We start from the raw sequence: 18970 nt of genomic DNA, 5'->3' as shown, positions 1-18970 counted from the left end.
CTTTAAAAAATAAAAATAAATAAAATTTGGGTAAATAGAGGTATGCAGAAAAAACTCTGTAGATGAGAATATTAATGTCAGCATGGCTGAAAGGACAGAAGGAAAATGGAACTTGTGAGCAAGTTCTTACATTTCAGTCAATTGGACAGAATATATGAAATGTCATACCTCTAAGTAGATTACTGGCTTTACCTTCAACTCAGGCCATTTGAAATGACAGAAGCAGAAATAAAACCAAAACACTCTGATGGTCCTGTCCTTTTTATTGGTCCATTATGCATCTAGGTTTAAGACCAGGTCAAAGGAAGAGTTGAATTATATTCAGGTATTTGAATGTGCTTTTGGAAATGGAAGCATTTGTTTTCATTAAAATAATCTCTACAGTCATGTAAATCATTTTTATTTTATTAAGTTTACAAAAAGAAACCCGAAGTGTATGTTAAGCCATTACTCTTTTTTCACCTTTTCTATCTCATGCTGCACAAAATATCGTTGTTCTCCATTTGAAATAATAAACCTATAACTTTGCTTTAGATACAGGATCAGATTGTATCAATTTGAGGCTTGTAACTAATTACTAATCATGATGTGTCCAATCAAAATGGTCATAATGTACTTGCTAACAGTTCTGTATATGAGCTACAATTTCAATTAATGTGTTTTTCATTTCTACTGAATTTACAAAGTGCCATTTCACTCTTACTCCCCCTTCAGATCACCGTTAAAGAATATGGCAAGGAAGCCTATTTACAACTTCAGTCTATTTCAGTTTTACTATGGGTTTCATAGAGCTGTGCTCGCTTTATGGGACTTCCATCAGGGAATATTTGCACTTGGACTGAATGATGTCTGTCTTCTTCATGGATTTGTAAGTTCCGTGAATGCAAAGACCAAATATCTTTAGACTTCCAAATTTATTCTCTGCATGGATCTCAGTGTCTGGCATCTAGCATGCACTGAACCAGTATTTGTTGAAAGGATGAATTAATGAAGAGATCTTTCTTTTGCATGCATGAGGTCTCAGTTTAAATGTTAGTAATGCAAACTGCTGAAGTGAGTTTATTCCAGGTCTGCATCCAGGGAGATGCAACAGCTGAGGTCCTGAACAGAAAAAAGATTCATAGGATCAAGAAACAGAAAGACATGGTGGATCAAAGCTGGGTAATCCACCAGATGAGATGTGTTTCAAGAGGGAGTTAGGACATCAATTACACAGGGCATTCTAAAGGGTTTGTAGCTCATCCTAAGTGCAATGGGAGAGACTGGAGGGTTTATACAGGGTTTGATATGGTATCATGCATGCAAAGATCACTCTTGCTGCTGAGCAAGCCATGGAGTGAAGGCAGGTGGTGGTGAGAGCTAGCGGTGAAGTCAGGAAATCTAAAGGAGTGAAATTTTGACCTCTTTAGGTTTATGTTGTAGATAGGGAGAAAAGTGGATGAATGTGTCATATTCTTTTGAGAATCATTAGGATACATCTGACAGATCAAAGAGGAATTGATCTATTTCCCTGGTTTCTGTCCTGAGCAAGTGAGTGTATGATGTTCCATTCACAGGCACACAGCCTATAAATGGGAGGGGGATGCATTAGAGGAGGAGTGGTGAAAACACAATCATGTGGTAGTTTTTAAGTAAAACATTAAAAGTAAAAAGATGGAAATTCTGTATCCTATGCAGGCACTAATAAAAAGAAAGCCAAATAAGCCGTAGTAAGGTCAAATAAGATTTTAGAACAAGGAATACAACCAGGGAAAAAAGACATTTCATAATGATAAAGAGGTCAACTCATCAACCCTTAATAGGTCTGTACATATTAACAGAGCCTCGTATCACAAGAAGCAAAATTTGTTAGAACCAAAAGGAGACATAGACAAGTCCATAACTACAGTAAAAAAAAAACAAAACAAAACAAAAAAAAAACAGCCTAGAGGGGGAAAGGAATGCTTATTATAAATTATCTTTCCTAATCACACTTACTAATGAATTCACTCCAGTTTCCAATTTATGTTATGGAATATACATAATTCTTTTTTTTTTTCCATTTTATTTATTTTTTCAGCGTAACAGTATTCATTCTTTTTGCACAACACCCAGTGCTCCATGCAAAACGTGCCCTCCCCATTACCCAGCACCTGTTCCCCCAACCTCCCACCCCTGACCCTTCAAAACTCTCAGGTTGTTTTTCAGAGTCCATAGTCTCTTATGGTTCGCCTCCCCTCCCCAATGTCCATAGCCCGCTCTTCCTCTCCCAATCCCACCTCCCTCCAGCAACCCCCAGTTTGTTTTGTGAGATTAAGAGTCATTTATGGTTTGTCCCCCTCCCAATCCCATCTTGTTTCATTTATTCTTCTCCTATCCCCCTACCCCCCCCCCATGTTGCTTCTCCATGTCCTCATATCAGGGAGATCATATGATAGTTGTCTTTCTCCGATTGACTTATTTCACTAAGCATGATACGCTCTAGTTCCATCCACGTCGTCGCAAATGGCAAGATTTCATTTCTTTTGATGGCTGCATAGTATTCCATTGTGTATATATACCACATCTTCTTTAGCCATTCATCTGTTGATGGACATCTAGGTTCTTTCCATAGTCTGGCTATTGTAGACATTGCTGCTATAAACATTCGGGTACACGTGCCCCTTCGGATCACTACGTTTGTATCTTTAGGGTAAATACCCAGTAGTGCAATTGCTGGGTCATAGGGTAGTTCTATTTTCAACATTTTGAGGAACCTCCATGCTGTTTTCCAGAGTGGTTGCACCAGCTTGCATTCCCACCAACAGTGGAGGAGGGTTCCCCTTTCTCCACATCCTCTCCAGCATCTGTCATTTCCTGACTTGTTAATTTTAGCCATTCTGACTGGTGTGAGGTGATATCTCATTGTGGTTTTGATTTGTATTTCCCTGATGCCGAGTGACGTGGAGCACTTTTTCATGTGTCTGTTGGCCATCTGGATGTCTTCTTGGCAGAAATGTCTGTTCATGTCCTCTGCCCATTTCTTGATTGGATTGTTTGTTCTTTGGGTGTTGAGTTTGCTAAGTTCCTTATAGATTTTGGATACTAGCCCTTTATCTGATATGTTGTTTGCAAATATCTTCTCCCATGGAATATACATAATTCTAACTTACTTCATCAGAACTGCTAAAATTATAGTCATAATTATTCCTTGCATAAAATTTCTCTGACACCAGTACCAAGGACCTCCAAAACCTCATGACTCAGTAATCCAACAAGGGTTTATTATTTAACAAAAATAAAATATTGAATGTCAATATTGAGTATTTATTCAAAAGACACATGTTCTGTCAATTAAAAAAAAAACAAAATACTGCATGCTAAGGGAGACATGATTTGACACAGTAAATACTGTAAGTGTGATCACAAGTCCACTAAAAATGCTTAGCCTTGGAATTTTTTGAATTAGAAGATTTGAAATACTTTTACATTTAAAATTCTTACATTAAAAGTTTCCATGTTACACCAACAACAATAGCAACATTCACGTGTACCATTTTTTTTTTGTTGTTGTTGTTGTTTTTTCCATTTTATTTATTTTTTCAGCGTAACAGTATTCATTGTTTTTGCACAACACCCAGTGCTCCATGCAAAACGTGCCCTCCCTATTACCCACCACCTGTTCCCCCAACCTCCCACCCCTGACCCTTCAAAACCCTCAGGTTGTTTTTCAGAGTCCATAGTCTTTTATGGTTCGCCTCCCCTTCCAAATTTTTTTTTTTTAATAAACATATAATGTATTTTTATAGAGTCTTAAAATTCTGTAATATTTCCAAACATTATCTCATTCAATTCTCACAACTCAGGGAAGTTTGTTTTTCCCTAGAATAAAGAAACAAAAAACTAAATCTCAAGATGACAAGAAAGTGGTCATAATTCACAGTAAGTGAAGTCACCTTGTCTTCTGACTTTATGTCCACTGCTCGCTCTTTCACGCACTTAGTTTTTTTAAAATTTTTTATTTCTTATTTTTGTATAAACATATAATGTACTTTTATCCCCAGGGGTACAGGTCTGTGAATCGCCAGGTTTACACACTTCACAGCACTCACCATACCACATACCCTCCCCAATGTCTATAACCCCACCCCACTCTCCCAACCCCCCTCCCCCCAGTAACCCTCACGCACTTAGTTTTAATGTAAATATAAAGAGGTAGAAAGTATTTGTGTACCCACTTTATTCTTTGCCTGACAACCATCCTTTTTAATTATATTGTCAGATTTTCAAAATACCCATGTAGATCTTAGTAAATTTGCCTAGAAACACACTAAACATTTTGCTGTTCCTAGATAAAAGTGACTTTTATTTTTAAAAAAGGGGGGGGAGAAAATTCACTAGACCACAATCTTCTTGAAATCATATTACAGAAGTGAACCTAAATAAGATCATGTATGAAATGACTCTTCTAGAAAAATCTCTCTAAAATACTGAAGTGGAGTTTCAACACTATTTAAGAGCTAATGTGCATCTAAATGTGTCCTAATTATAATCTAGTTAATTCTAGACCTGTATGAAAGTCTATACTCCTTCCTGTCAATTCATACCAAGAATTGTGAATTACTGCTATTATCCATATTTTCAGGATGAGGATATGCAAATAACATGAGGAAAACGTGAATAAGAAAGAGAAGTTTCAGTTTTCTTATAAAGTAGAAATAAAATTAAGAATGTACACTAAGTACAAATAATGTATTATATATTTTGAAAAACAAAAAAATTATCATATGTACTAAGGGCTTTTTATCTCTGCAGATTTCCCACAAAATTTAAACAAGACAATTGTATTATCATTGAACATAGCAGTAAATAATACCAAATATGATTAGGTATTGATTTAATGAAAGATCATAGCAATTAGAGTTGGCTTTAAATTTCTATTAATCACTAATAACTACTAAATGTTTAGTTTCCTTTGGAGCATTGGAGAATGGAATTTTTCTTCTTAGGAATTGACCTGGAATACATTAGATGTATGTAATCAGACACCTGAAGTTTCCCCTTATGACTTCACCATTCTACAAATCTACCCCTGGGTTCTACTCCTGCTCAAGAATTAAAGTAGTCCTCAGAAACTATATGAGAAATAGAATAGATAATCTAGAAACTTCTAAAAAGTGTTATTAATGTTCTCGACATTGCATATTTCTGTCAGACAAAAATTTTTGCTCCTAACTCTGAAGGCAACTTCTTCTCCAAGAGTCTTTGATGGAATAATAACATGGAAAACATGATAAAATGGAATGTAGTTTTGAATTTAAATGGATACAGATTAGTCTCTATGCCCACTCCAATCACACCTCTGTGCATTTCTTGCGGGTATGACTTTGGGCAAGTTAACCTAATTCCTTGATCTTCATTTTATCTATAAATAAAACTGGAATATCTAGGCTCATCTCACAAGGTCATCTCCAGAATTTGAATAAAGTTCTTAGCATGTGGTGAACAATAAATATTACTTCCCCTTCCCAGTACACAAATCTTAAAAAGCCACAAGTTTAAGTATCTGGTAATGCACAATATTCCAAAAGCCATAGTCTCCTCTAAGCACCTACTGTGGCAGTGGAGTGTTTCCATTAACACAGAGTATTTATTTCTAGTAACACAGAGGTCACCTAAAACAGAGTCCCTGAACTTGATAATGCTTGAATTCTAATGATAGGCAATAGGATTTCTGGGTCTGTTATTTATATTTTTGCACTATACAAGATTATGTTCAAGGATTAAAAATAGAAAAATGCATTAAATATTTGGATAAATACTCTCAAAGATCTTACATTTTAAATATTGAAGAAATATTTTATACCACTAAGGCTACGTGGTTTTAAACTTTTGCTTTCTCTTTGCTCATAGTTTCTAACTCTTGCAAAATTACCTAAGTACTTTTTAGTCTGCTAGAAACTGTAAGTGACTAGAAAAGCAAAGTTACAAAATTTGTTCTAAGGTCTAATATTGCCTTGTTGCTCTCTCTGAAAGACATTATGGTATACATAGTTACAAATGTTTCAGCAAAATAATTACACTGTTCTTATAAAAAAGTCTGGCTTAAGCCCTGATCATATAAAAAGGTAGATTAGATATATTAATAATTTACTTTATTGGTTAATCCTATATATGCCATAAATCTTTATATGCATATTGAAAGATCGCTTTCTTTTTAACAATTAACTTATTTTAAAACATCTTGGGGAAAAAAATGAAGAAAATAAAAAGGATAGAAAAACCCAAAAAAGTTTTCATTTTCTTGTTTTCAACAATTCATAAAGAATATCATCAAGCCTAGAACATAGTTTTCCATGGTAAGTATCAAGTCTCCACATGAGACACAACCCAAGTTTTCCACTTCCTAAATCTCACTGGTTATTTGAAACCCAGTACTATACCATGGTGGATAATATCGGAGTCAGAATTGAGCATTAAGATTGGATGATGGAATTAACTTCTAAGCACTCCCTAGCCCTAGAGATAAGCCTGCATATGAAGTTAGAAGTTTAGGTGGAGTACCTAGTAGAAAGTCATGGTATCCTTATTATCTAGTATTTTACAATTTCACAGATTCAAAAGGTTTGGTCAGCAGTTTAAAGCACAAATTACAGATGAAATGGCAAGCTCTGATATTAGGAATCATCAAAGTGTGAAGCAATTTAAAATAGAAGCTATGTAGATTCCTCTGGAAAGAATCAAGTTTGGGAATTTTAAAAGTGGTTGTCCTGGAGGTAATTTAGTAACATCATGAAATAAGATTTGCATTTAAACTAAGTTTATGTATTTTATGGGTATGAAATGATGAACATAATGAATCATGTCCAAGAATTAAACCATGGCCTGAGAATTTGCATATATTAATATTTTATTAGTAATTCCATAGAACATTCTGCTTCAAGGTCCACCAGTTAAAGACAACAGCAGCAATCACACCAGAGGTGTGATAGATGAGAATGTATTTATGAAGAATTATAATACTAACAGTAGAGGTATTAGTAATAGTTCACATGCATTGGTTATTCCTGTATCTTATAGTAGATTATTTAATACTCACAAAAATTATTGTAGATATTCTATTATTCTCATTTCAAAGATGAAAAGATTTGGAAGATAAATTACCCAATATCAAAATGCTACAAAGTGGCAGATGTGAAATCATAAAGTTTAAAATATCAAGATTCTTCAAAAATATAATACATGCCAGATGTAAAAAAAAAAAAAATTCTACTCTTGAAAAAACACAGTAATGTCTTCCTAGGGTTGACTAGATAAGATAAGGAAAATTTAAGGTAGGAGAAATTACAGATGAGAAATTTAAGTCCTCAGAGAAAACAGTATCAAGGACTAGTGAATCTATAAAAACCCTTACAAATGTTTGCACAATCACTTAAGTATAGTCATTTATTGAACAACTTATGTTTAAGTCTGGTACTAAGCTTGTAAATTAGCTCTTCCGCCGAAGTCATGGCTAAAAGTTGGCACAGTCCAAGTTCTAGCCACAGATGATTGTTCCTGCAGCCCATGTTCTCTGCCACAATGCTATGATCATGGGGCGTTTACATGCCTCAGTCTTCCCAGTTTCCATTTACCAGGTTTTGTTCACTAGGAAACTGGGGATATCCCTTCCCTCCACTGAGCATAAGATACTTGAAAAGCTGTTACAGGTTGAAGGTGAACACGCATTCTAAGAGATCTAAGGGTCTAGATCCTTCATCCAAATATGCAGCATCTTTCCATTTATGTCTAAGAGGTACTAACTTACCTGGAATCTCAGATATGTGAGATGCAGAGTAACCTGAATGCTTGAGAAGCAAATCCTTTGGATGACCTGTATTTCTCAACACCTATCCACCCAAGATAAATTCATATCATGGCCAAAGCACCATTTCATCACTTAGCTTGTGTCTTCATGGCAGCTATGGAGCTTCTCAGAGATGGCACGTCACCTATGCTCATTTAACCCCCTCTGGAATTGATTTCCTGCAGTAACTACTTCAATTTTGCCTTCTGATTCAACTTTACTGTCTTTTTTCAATCCCAGTTCTATTTTGCTAATTAATCCCAACTGGAATGACTGGCAATTTCATATATTGGAGCAGAAAATTTTGACGTTGAGGAAAAGATATCAGAAGCAAATTTACATGCATTTGAAGTACAGGTAAGGGAAGCTCACAGTTAGGGAAGGATCTGCATAAAGATAATCACAATAGGTACATTTTCATCATAACCCATTTCCAGGGGATAGCGTTCTCCATTTTATAGTTATTTTACAGCAATAAAAATAATGTAGATTGTAGCAATTACAGGTTTCATAAAACCGTATTGCAGTTATATTTTACAAGAAGAATGCTTGTCATGAAACTCCCCTTATACTAAATGTTAAGTCCCTATACTTTACGCAAGTAATAAAAATATCTCTAAATATATCAGCATATCCTTAGCTAATAATAAACATTTCAGTCCATATACCAATGCCTTTTTGTGGGAGCCTATTTTTTCCCCTCCACCATGCATCTCTTTAGTTATAACCTTCCAAAGCAGAAATACTTCTAAGCAGGTCATGTCAGATATCATCAGCAAAGAGTAAATGTATTTTGAAAGTCTTACCTGATCTTAGTGAGACGAGCGTAATCTGTTCCGCAACTCCATTAATCGGAGCTTCTATCTGAGGAAACCAGATGTTTGCTGGTCCCAGGAAGAGGTATCAGTAGCAGTCACTGAAAGTGCTCCAGAGTACCAATTCACAAAGTACTGAAACAGAGGAAAACAGAAAACAAGCACAAATCTGTTAACAGAGCTTCATAGTTACTTACTTTTTTCAGTATTAACATATATACATTAAACCACATGAACAACAGCCTCAGCCTCATCCTATCTTCAAAACAGTGCATTGGCAGGCTACTCTAGTCATCAAGAATGTGAGCTCTGGGTCCAACACTGACACCTCACGTCACCCCTCAGCACCCAACTGCCTCCTGGGCAAGCTATGGACACCCTCTGCAGAAGACTGTGAAAAGGACAAATTAATACAAGTGCTTTTAACAGTGGCTCAGTAAAGAGTAATTATTTTAAACTCCCCCCGCCTTTTCCCATTGTTCTCAGTGAAAGGAAAACAGAACACCCATTTATTGAACACATAATATAAAGCAGTGGGTGGTACTTTATAGAAATTATCTCACTTCATCTTCAGATGACATGCTATTAAATCTGTTTTGCAAATAAGGAAACCAGGATCTGGGGAATTAGTAATCTATCCATGTTAGACAACAAGAAAACAGTATAATTGGGACTTAAACTAGGTCTGTCTGATTTCCAAAGTCTTTGCTGAACCCCCATGTTGGAGGGCTCATTTGGAGTATTTTGATGCTACCCAGAGCAAAACAGCAAAAATATGAAATTTAACTCTTACTATTGATTTCATATAAAATACTATTTTTTATAAACTTGCCTTAAGTTTACTTACACTGAGTTTTAGTAGATTGAATGTAACTAAAATTAGCCAATGAAATTTAGCACATGAAACACATTAGAACATTCAAAGAAATTTTTTTTCACAATTTTATTTATTTTAGAGAGACAGCAAGTGTGCCCTTGTCCACTTGTGTGTGCCAATAGGGATAAGGGCAGAAGAGGGACGGAGAGGAAAAGGGAGAGAACCCAAACTTGCGCTGAGCCTGGAGCTCGATCCCGTGACCCTGAGATCATTACCTGAGCTGAAACCAAGAGTCAGATGCTTAACTGACTGAGCCATTCAGGCACCCCTCAAAGAAATTTTTCTATTTAACTCTAACATGAAAGATTGATTTATACTGATGATTACCACCATGGAAAGATAACTGATGAAAGACAACTTGTTCAAATTCCTATGGTCAAAATTATAGAACAATTAAAGCTGTGTACTAAGGCCCATTTGAGAGATTTTCATTATAATAGTATCTTTACTGAAAATCTGCCAACAGAAAAATATTTAGTCATATTCCCAGAACATCATCATTGCCATTACTAATAATATGGTATCCTTTCCAGACTATTTCTCTATGCTGAGATTTTTCCTAGATATATAACAATACTCTATTTATTTAACATTATAATAAGCGGTTCAAAGTTTTAAGTTTGTAAACATTTTATTAAATAATGCACTATAGGGACACCTGGGCGGCTCAGTTGGTAAGCATCCGACTCGATTTTGGCTCGGGTCATGATCTCAGGGTTGTGAGATTGAGCCCCAAGTTGGGCACTGTGCTCAGTGGGGAATCTACTTGAGATTCTTTCCCTCTGCTCATCCACCCTGCATGCATATATGCACATACTCTCTAAGATAAATAAATAAATCTTTTAAAAAAATAATGCATTAATGTATTTTTATCCCCAGGGGTACAGGTCTGTGAATCGCCAGGTTTACACACTTCACAGCACTCACGATAGCACATACCCTCCCCAACGTCCATAATCCCCTCCCCCTCTCCCAACCCCACCTCCCCCCAGCAACCCCCAGTTTGTTTTGTGAGATTAAGAGTCATTTATGGTTTGCCTCCCTCCCAATCCCATCTTGTTTCATTTATTCTTCTCCTATCCCCCTAAGCCCCCATGTTGCATCTCCATGTCCTCATATGTTTATAAAAAAAACAAAAATTGGAAGGGGAGGTGAACCATAAGAGACTATGGACTCTGAAAAACAACCTGAGGGTTTTGAAGGGGTGGGGATGGGAGGTTGGGGGAACCAGGTGGTGGGTAATAGGGAGGGCATGTATTGCATGGAGCACTGGGTGTTGTGCAAAAAGAATGAATACTGTTACGCTGAAAAAAAATAAATTAAAAAAATAATGCATTATACATTTTAGATAAATTTCACTTTTTTAAAAAAATTATGGCATGTAGATCTATAATCCCTTATGACAAACTCTAAAAATTCTTTTAAGGATTTTCTTGTTTCTCATTTGGTAAGAAAATCTGATCTGACCTGAACTGATATTAAGCCACTTATTATTTAGAATGCTCAATATGAGTATGCTTATAATTCACAATGAAATTATGAATGGGTTTAACTCTGGGATCCTACCCCAGAATACCTGGCTATGGGGGGAGGGCATTATATAATATAGCCTAAATATCTCCTGTTATTTTTCTAAACTCTAACAAGGTCTGATTTCCGAAAACTTTAGAATTTTTGATGAGCAGTTATGGACCTAAAATAGTAACAGGGTCTCATGTGGTGCTTAGCATTTGCCAGACACATTATTTTAACTGCTTTACATATAATAACCCTCCTAACATCCTCCCAACACAAGGCAGGTTATATATATATGTATATATTTTTTTTCTTAAGATTTTATTTGAGAGAGAGAGCACACAGGACTGGGAGGAGGGGGTGCAGGGAGCCCAATGTGGGCCTCGATCCCAGGACTCTGGGATCATGACCTGAGCTAAAGGCAGACACTTAAATGACTGAGCCACTGGAGTGTTCTGGTAGATACCATCATGAATATCCTCTTACAGATGAAAAGAGACTGAGGAGACAGAGGAGACTGAGGCACAAGGAGCCTCAGTAACTTGCTTGATTCACATGGATAGGAAACAGTAGACCGGCAGCCTGAATCCAGACAGCCTGACTCCAGCATCTGCACCCCAAGGCAACATTCCTACACACTGGCTTCACTCTCAGAAGTAGAACCAAGACATCTACGCGTTTAAGATCTCAATGTATATGGATAGGCTATCTTCTTAGAATATTTGTGCCAGTTGTGACACAGAACAAGCAGTTTGATTTCATTGCTGTCATTGGTTGTGATTCATTCTCAATTTTTTCATATTTTTAGGTGAAGAAAATTAACTTTATGGTTGACTTTGATTTTGACTTGCTTTTTGTGACCGTGATGATGAAAATGTTTGCATATTTTTGTTATCATGTTTGTTTTTTCTTTCAATTATCTTTGTACATCCTTTCCCTAGTTAGACATACTACTGTCTACTGGTATCTTCCTGTTCCTTATGCACACCTGCATGGCCCTGCTTGCCACTGGTCGGTATACTCATCTGCTGTGGCTGTTTCACACCTGAGGGAGAGCCTTGGTAATCCTGAGGCCTGTGCATCTGGAAGAGCTCTTCTTTCGAAGCCCAAACAACCTGGAGTGGCTTGATTTCAACCCTAGTTGCCCCCGATACCCCTTATTTTTCCCTCTTTTCTTTCATTGCAGCTTCTCCTGAGTCAGAAACATCCCACATCTCCAGCATTGAGGCCTTTCACTGACTCCAGCCCATGAAGATCATGCCTTTGAGCTCTCTAATGTTTTGCTCGTTCTTGTCACCTACCACAATCACAGGCATTCTTCATTGTTGACTTAGGGAATAAATTTTGATCATTATGTGAAGAATTCATCCAACATTCCAACCCTCTGGTACTTTCTCATCACTTCTGCCAACCTTTAGAGAGAATGAAAAGACAAAGCAATTTCTCCTACAAATCCTCTTCAAAAAAACTATCAAATTTCTAGCAACATAAGCTGGAGATGAGAACCAATTCAATTGTTTTTCAGCCAGTCCTGCATGAGTGTTTGTTGTGTGTGTGTGTGTGTGTGTGTGTGTGTGAGAGAGAGAGAGAGAGAGAGAGAGAGAGTATGTATGAAATTTATTATTCCAGAAGTATATAAAACTACCATTTCATCATGTCATCACCACTACATGGGATTTTCGGTCTTTTTCATTTTATTTGTTTTTTTTTTTTTTTTTTAAAGATTTTACTTATTTGAGAGAGAGCACAAGCAGGAGTAGGGGGAGAGGGAAAAGCAGGCTCTCCACTGAACAGGGAGCCCAATGTGGGGTTCAATCCCAGGACCCTGAATTCATGACCTGAACTGCAGGCAGATGCTTAATCAAGTGGGCCACCCAGGTGCCTATTCTTTTTCACTTTAGTTATTCTAGGGGACATACCACAGACATATCACAGCATTACACTGTGGTTTCAATTTGCATTTTCCCCATAACTAGTGAAGTTTTTAAATTTGTTGACTATGTGGATATTCCCTATTATGAATTCCCAATGCAAAGTTTATCATTTTTTTAATAGGTTGTCTACTTTAAAGTTATTTTAGTTGTGGAGTTTCTTTATATCATCCATAAAGGAGTCTTTTATTTCATATATATATATACATATATGTATGTATATGTATATATACACATACATATATTTATATTTAGATAAAGGCAAAACTGTGCAAATTAGGGAATGACAGGGATGAATTACGTATTGAAAAAAGGGGAAAAAATAAGAAGGGACTACTCTATAGCGTCGTCTCATAAAAGATGTCTTATAAAAGACATCTTTACTTTAAGTTTTAAAATATAGATAAAAAGGACAATTTTCTGGGAAGGATGTACTACCAAAATTGACCCCATTAGAGATGTAAGGTTTAAAGAGACTAATTTCCACAGAAGAAAGAGGAAGTTATTAAAGGTCAATCTCCAAAAACAACCAGGCCAGACAATGTCACAGTTGAAATCCAAAAAACATTCAAAGACCAAATAGTCCCAACACTATAAATTGCCCCCATAGTTTCAACACACTATAAATTTGAAGCAAAACGAAATTTGTTTTTAAGCCAGTGTAATGTTGAAATGGGGAGAGAACTTCAAGCAGACTCCTCAGTGATCACAGAGCCTGAGGCAGGGCTTAACCCCCAAACCCCCAAATCATGACCTGAGCTGAAAACAAGAGTCAATGCTTAACCAACTGAGCCACTCAGGTGCCCCTAGAAGCATTTATATTCAGACCTGAAGTAAGACCTGAGAATGTACAGGATGTCATTACTTACTATTGTAATGAAAGTACCAGCAAAAGGACTTACATAAAATCAATTAAAGTTATAAGAATTGGTAAGGAGGGTGAAACTTTACTTATGAATGATGTGACATCTGGAAAATGCTTAAAAATCAGTAACAGTAGTACCTCAATAAAATGATTTAGTAAGTGATAGAATATGAAATTAGTATTCAGATACCTTTCACATATACTGCATTATAAATTGATAATATAACCAAACAGAAAGGGAGAGGAAAGAAAGTTAACCTAAGTAACTGTTGAACAAGTGTTTTGCTTGCTTACTGTAAGGCTATGTACATGCTCTACTGTAGCAAGAGATTTGTTTTTCATAGCGGTATGAAATAGCAATTTGAAGTACTTCATGTGTATTTACAGATAAATAATGAAATCTATTGATGATAATGAGAGTGAGGTTTCTCATTGTTAAAAATCACTGGTAATGGAGGGATTTGCCAGAATGAACCCTGTAATGTTGGAATGGAGTCAGATATATGAAATCATATTTGGATTTTGTATATAGACATAACTAGGTATAAAAACAACAGATGTGTGTATATGCTTGTTTGCATAGATGTACATATGTCCTAGCTCAGTTAGGTGAGAGGCCCTAGAAGAAATGATGAAGTTCAATGAGCACACTCAGCACCTAGATCTTGGTTTCTCAATACCCTACTTCAATAAAATGGAACCAAAAATCCTTGGAGAAATGGTTGATTTCAGGAATGATGCAGAGAGGAGAATAACAGAATGGGGCAAGAAGAGTCAGCAAAATCTTGTAATGACAGAAAGAAAGCAAATCCTCAACATTTGTTGAAAGGTCAAAAGAATAAAGGACCCAGCCTAAAGGAGCTTCCAATGGCCAAACCTAGAATAAAGTGAAATAACTAGAATGCATTTGATCTCCTGGAATAAATAAATATCTTTGAGTCTATACTATAAATCAGTAATTATATGAATAAATAAGGATGAGACAACTTATTCTTAGAGTAGATTTCAAATGAATATAGAAGGAATGATGCAAGTAAAAAAAAAAAATCATCTCACAAACACCAGAGTAGTAACTATTACAGAAGCAAGAATCACTGATAGAGGCTAATGTTACTGGGAAAAGTCTGTGAGAACACAGGATACTTAACATAGTCTAAAACTGTCTCTTCACAAGATACTTATTAACTATAAAAATCATACATATATATATATATATATATATATATATATATATATATATGTATGTCAGTGGGGAAAACTGACAGATTCCACCTCAATTAGGTAATCAATATTAGTATCACCAGGAAAGAAACGTCTCAACATTATATACCTCCTGATATGAGGCACTGAGATTATTTCATCATTTCTAGTATTCCTGCCAAAAGGAGGAACCTAAGGGGCACCTGGGTGACTCAATCAGTTAAGTGACCAACTTGGTTTTGGCTCAGATCTTGATCTAAGACTCCTAAGATAGAGCCCTGCATGGGGCTCCTCACTCAGGAAGGAGTCTGGTTATCTCCATTTCCCTTTGCCCCTCCCCCTCCACCAATCACATGATCTCTCTCTAAATAAATTTCAAAAAAAAAAAAAAAAGAATCAGGAACCTAAATTTAATTGTGAAGAAATGTTAGACAAACACAAATTCAGAGAAATTCCCCAAATTGAATGGTCAGCCCTCCTCAAAAATGTCAAGGTTATGAAGATACATGAAGTGTAAGTTCCCCACCTCAAGGGAGAATAGATACAACAGCTAAACTCAATGTAAGATCTTGGATTTGATCCTCAACTAGAAAAAGGATATTTGTAGCACAACTGGCAAAATTTGAAAAAGGCTTATGAATTGCATCAATATCAATTTCACAATTTTATAATTGTACCACAGTTGTTATATAAGATGTTGACACTTAGTGAACCCGGGTGATGGGTTTATTAAGAACTTAGTAATACTTTATGTAATGTTCTAAAATTCACCTTACTTCGAAATCAAAGTTTCAAGACATGGAAAAAGACTAGCAAACTAGTCTTTAATCAAAAATATTATCAAAGAGAGGGGCAGCTCGAGAGCAGTTCAGTTCAGCAGACCCAGCATCCAGGTGACCAGCGGAGTCAGAGATACCAGAAAATAAAGCCATTTTATTATTAAAAAAAAAAAAAAAAAAAAATTATCAAAGAGAACGGATTAAAAAATAATGAATAAAAATGAATACAAAAGTCAATTGAGTTGAAACCAGGTATATAATGGAAAAAAAAAACTTGTTTCTAGAAATTCTTAAGACATTAGGAAAAGAGAAATTTAGCAGTATCAAATGAAAATAATGGCATCTCTGCAATAAATATCAGAAAAAAAACTTAATGACAGTAACTTATAAAACTGAAAAAACTCAGGAAAAACACCCACACATATATAGCTACCTAATTTGTGACAAAGATGACACCTCAGTGAATGGAAAAAACAACGAATTGGATCTTTTCAATAAATAACTTGATAAATTGAAAATGCATATGGAAAAAGAAATGGGTCTTGACCATTTCCTCATGCTTTACCCAAAACATAAAAATAATGCGAGATGGATTATAGACTAATACGAAAGGTAAAATGAGATAGCTTCTAGAAAAATGGCTCAAATTACAAAACCCTAGCATTAGCAGATAGAGGAAATGAAATTCACATATGACTGGTCCAGTTTAAATTGGTTCATTTTCTTTAAAACATTGTGTAGGTAAAGGGGAACAAATGCAGAGTCTTTGATCAGCGACTGCACTCCTACATACATTCTAGGGAATGACCATGTGTGCACACCAAAAGATGTGAACCAAAATCTTCACAGCTTTTTGACTCATGAAAGCCAAAAACCACGAACAAGGCAAATTTTCATCAATAATAGAACTGGTTAATATATTATGCTCCATTTGAAAAACTGACTGCTCTCCAGACAAAGGGAATTAAAATACTGCTGCCTATACCACCATCAATCCTACAGAGATAATATTCAGTAACAACAAAAACAAAAATTGAGCAAAGAGTATTACATCCATATAAAATTAAAAAAACTGGTAATACCAATTTTTAGTGGGAAAATGCATTATAGTGATTACCTCTGGGGGTATTAATTAGGAAGTATGACACTGGAGTTCTTTGGGCTAGAGATAATATTTTGTACATTTCTATGGTACCAAAGTATGGCTGGGTAGCAGCCATCATCTTCACTAGGCTGTACACTTAAGATTCATGTGATTTACTTTGTGTAGGTAATAATTCAGTGAATTTCTTTGTCCTGAATGTATCCTTTTGTCTCAATTTTCATAGTTTAAACATGCCATATTCTCGGACAGAGCTTTCCAAAGGAGGCAATTAAAGCCAAGTATTAATTTCTGAAAATACATTCTTCCATAAAATAACAGAAGAAAGGAAAAGCACTATTTTTTATCTTTCAACCCCTTTGCTGAAAATGGATGCTTTAGTTATCTGTTTACTACTTTGTAGAGCAAGAAAAGATAATATCCTGGTTTTTACTATAAATGCTGACTATTCCATCTGTTACAAAGTGTTTATTTCTTCTCAAAAAATGTCAGGAGAGATTCCTTTCTCACATTGAGGTCCTTCATCCATTTGGAGTCTATTTTCGTGTGTGGTGTAAGGAAGTGGTCCAATTTCATTTTTCTGCATGTGGCTGTCCAATTTTCCCAGCACCATTTATTGAAGAGGCTGTCTTTTTTCCATTGGACATTCTTTCCTGCTTTGTCGAAGATTAGTTGACCATAGAGTTGAGGGTCGATTTCTGGGCTCTCTATTCTGTTCCACTGATCTATGTGTCTGTTTTTGTGCCAGTACCATGCTGTCTTGATGATGACAGCTTTGTAATAGAGCTTGAAGTCCGGAATTGTGATGCCACTGATCCGAAGGGGCACGTGTACCCGAATGTTTATAGCAGCAATGTCTACAATAGCCAGACTATGGAAAGAACCTAGATGTCCATCAACAGATGAATGGATCAAGAAGATGTGGTATATATACACAATGGAATACTATGCAGCCATCAAAAGAAATGAAATCTTGCCATTTGCGACGACGTGGATGGAACTAGAGCGTATCATGCTTAGTGAAATAAGTCAATCGGAGAAAGACAACTATCATATGATCTCCCTGATATGAGGACATGGAGAAGCAACATGGGGGGGTAGGGGGATAGGAGAAGAATAAATGAAACAAGATGGGATTGGGAGGGAGACAAACCATAAATGACTCTTAATCTCACAAAACAAACTGGGGGTTGCTGGGGGGAGGTGGGATTGGGAGAGGGGGAGCGGGCTATGGACATTGGGGAGGGGAGGCGAACCATAAGAGACTATGGACTCTGAAAAACAACCTGAGGGTTTTGAAGGGTCAGGGGTGGGAGGTTGGGGGAACAGGTGGTGGGTGATGGGGAGGGCACGTTTTGCATGGAGCACTGGGTGTTGTGCAAAAAGAATGAATACTGTTACGCTGAAAAAATAAATAAAAAGGGAAAAAAAATGGCAGGAGATATTAGATACTGGTAAATACTACAGACTTAGTACTAGCTTAAAAAATATTTTTAATTTCTGTGTACCAAACTGATTGTTTTGAAAACATTTTAATGAGGCACTGTATTTTTCTAAACTAACAATATACTTCCAGCTTAGCTATACAAAGGTGCTAATGCAAAACCATATATTTCAATTTTCCTCAACATCAAGTTGCAATGACAATAACATTTTCCTTCAATAATGATAGAATTTCTAGAATTTTCCATCTCTATCAAAATCAACTAACAGTGAGTTTGAAATCTCAACTGCTGTCATCCATGATTTTCCCTGAAAGTCCCATTTAAAAACAATGAACATACCATCCCTTAACGATTTCATATCCTGTTCTGAAAGACAATTATAACTAAATCATAACTGACATATGAAACATGAGTACTAGCCATACAAGTACTGATTTCTACCAATAGAATGTCAGATGTTCAGGATCTCCATTAGCCTCTACCCTGCCCACAGGGTCTATAATACCGTGACTTCAATATGGCCAGTTATCAATATATTGTTTTTCTAAATTCTAAAGGAAACACCCTTAAAGCAAATGGAAAAATGTTAATTATGACAATACCTTGTGTCAAGAGAAAGCTGGAAAATACATATATA

General features: G+C 36.0%; 1 protein-coding gene across 8 annotated transcripts in view; it reads right to left on the bottom strand.

Moving 5' to 3' along the window:
• DLGAP1 (DLG associated protein 1) overlaps positions 1-18970 on the bottom strand; it is a 906793-nt gene that overhangs the window by 765100 nt on the left and 122723 nt on the right. For all 8 annotated transcript variants that reach the window (XM_046025114.1, XM_046025116.1, XM_046025110.1 and 5 more), the window contains exon 2: positions 8611-8754. The gene's annotated coding sequence lies outside the window, so the exon portion shown is untranslated. The remainder of the gene's footprint in view (positions 1-8610; positions 8755-18970) is intronic.

This window comes from Meles meles, chromosome 12 (assembly GCF_922984935.1).
Source record: "Meles meles chromosome 12, mMelMel3.1 paternal haplotype, whole genome shotgun sequence".
In the NCBI taxonomy this organism is placed as follows: domain Eukaryota; kingdom Metazoa; phylum Chordata; class Mammalia; order Carnivora; family Mustelidae; genus Meles; species Meles meles.
This window is presented reverse-complemented; position numbering and strand designations above follow the sequence as displayed.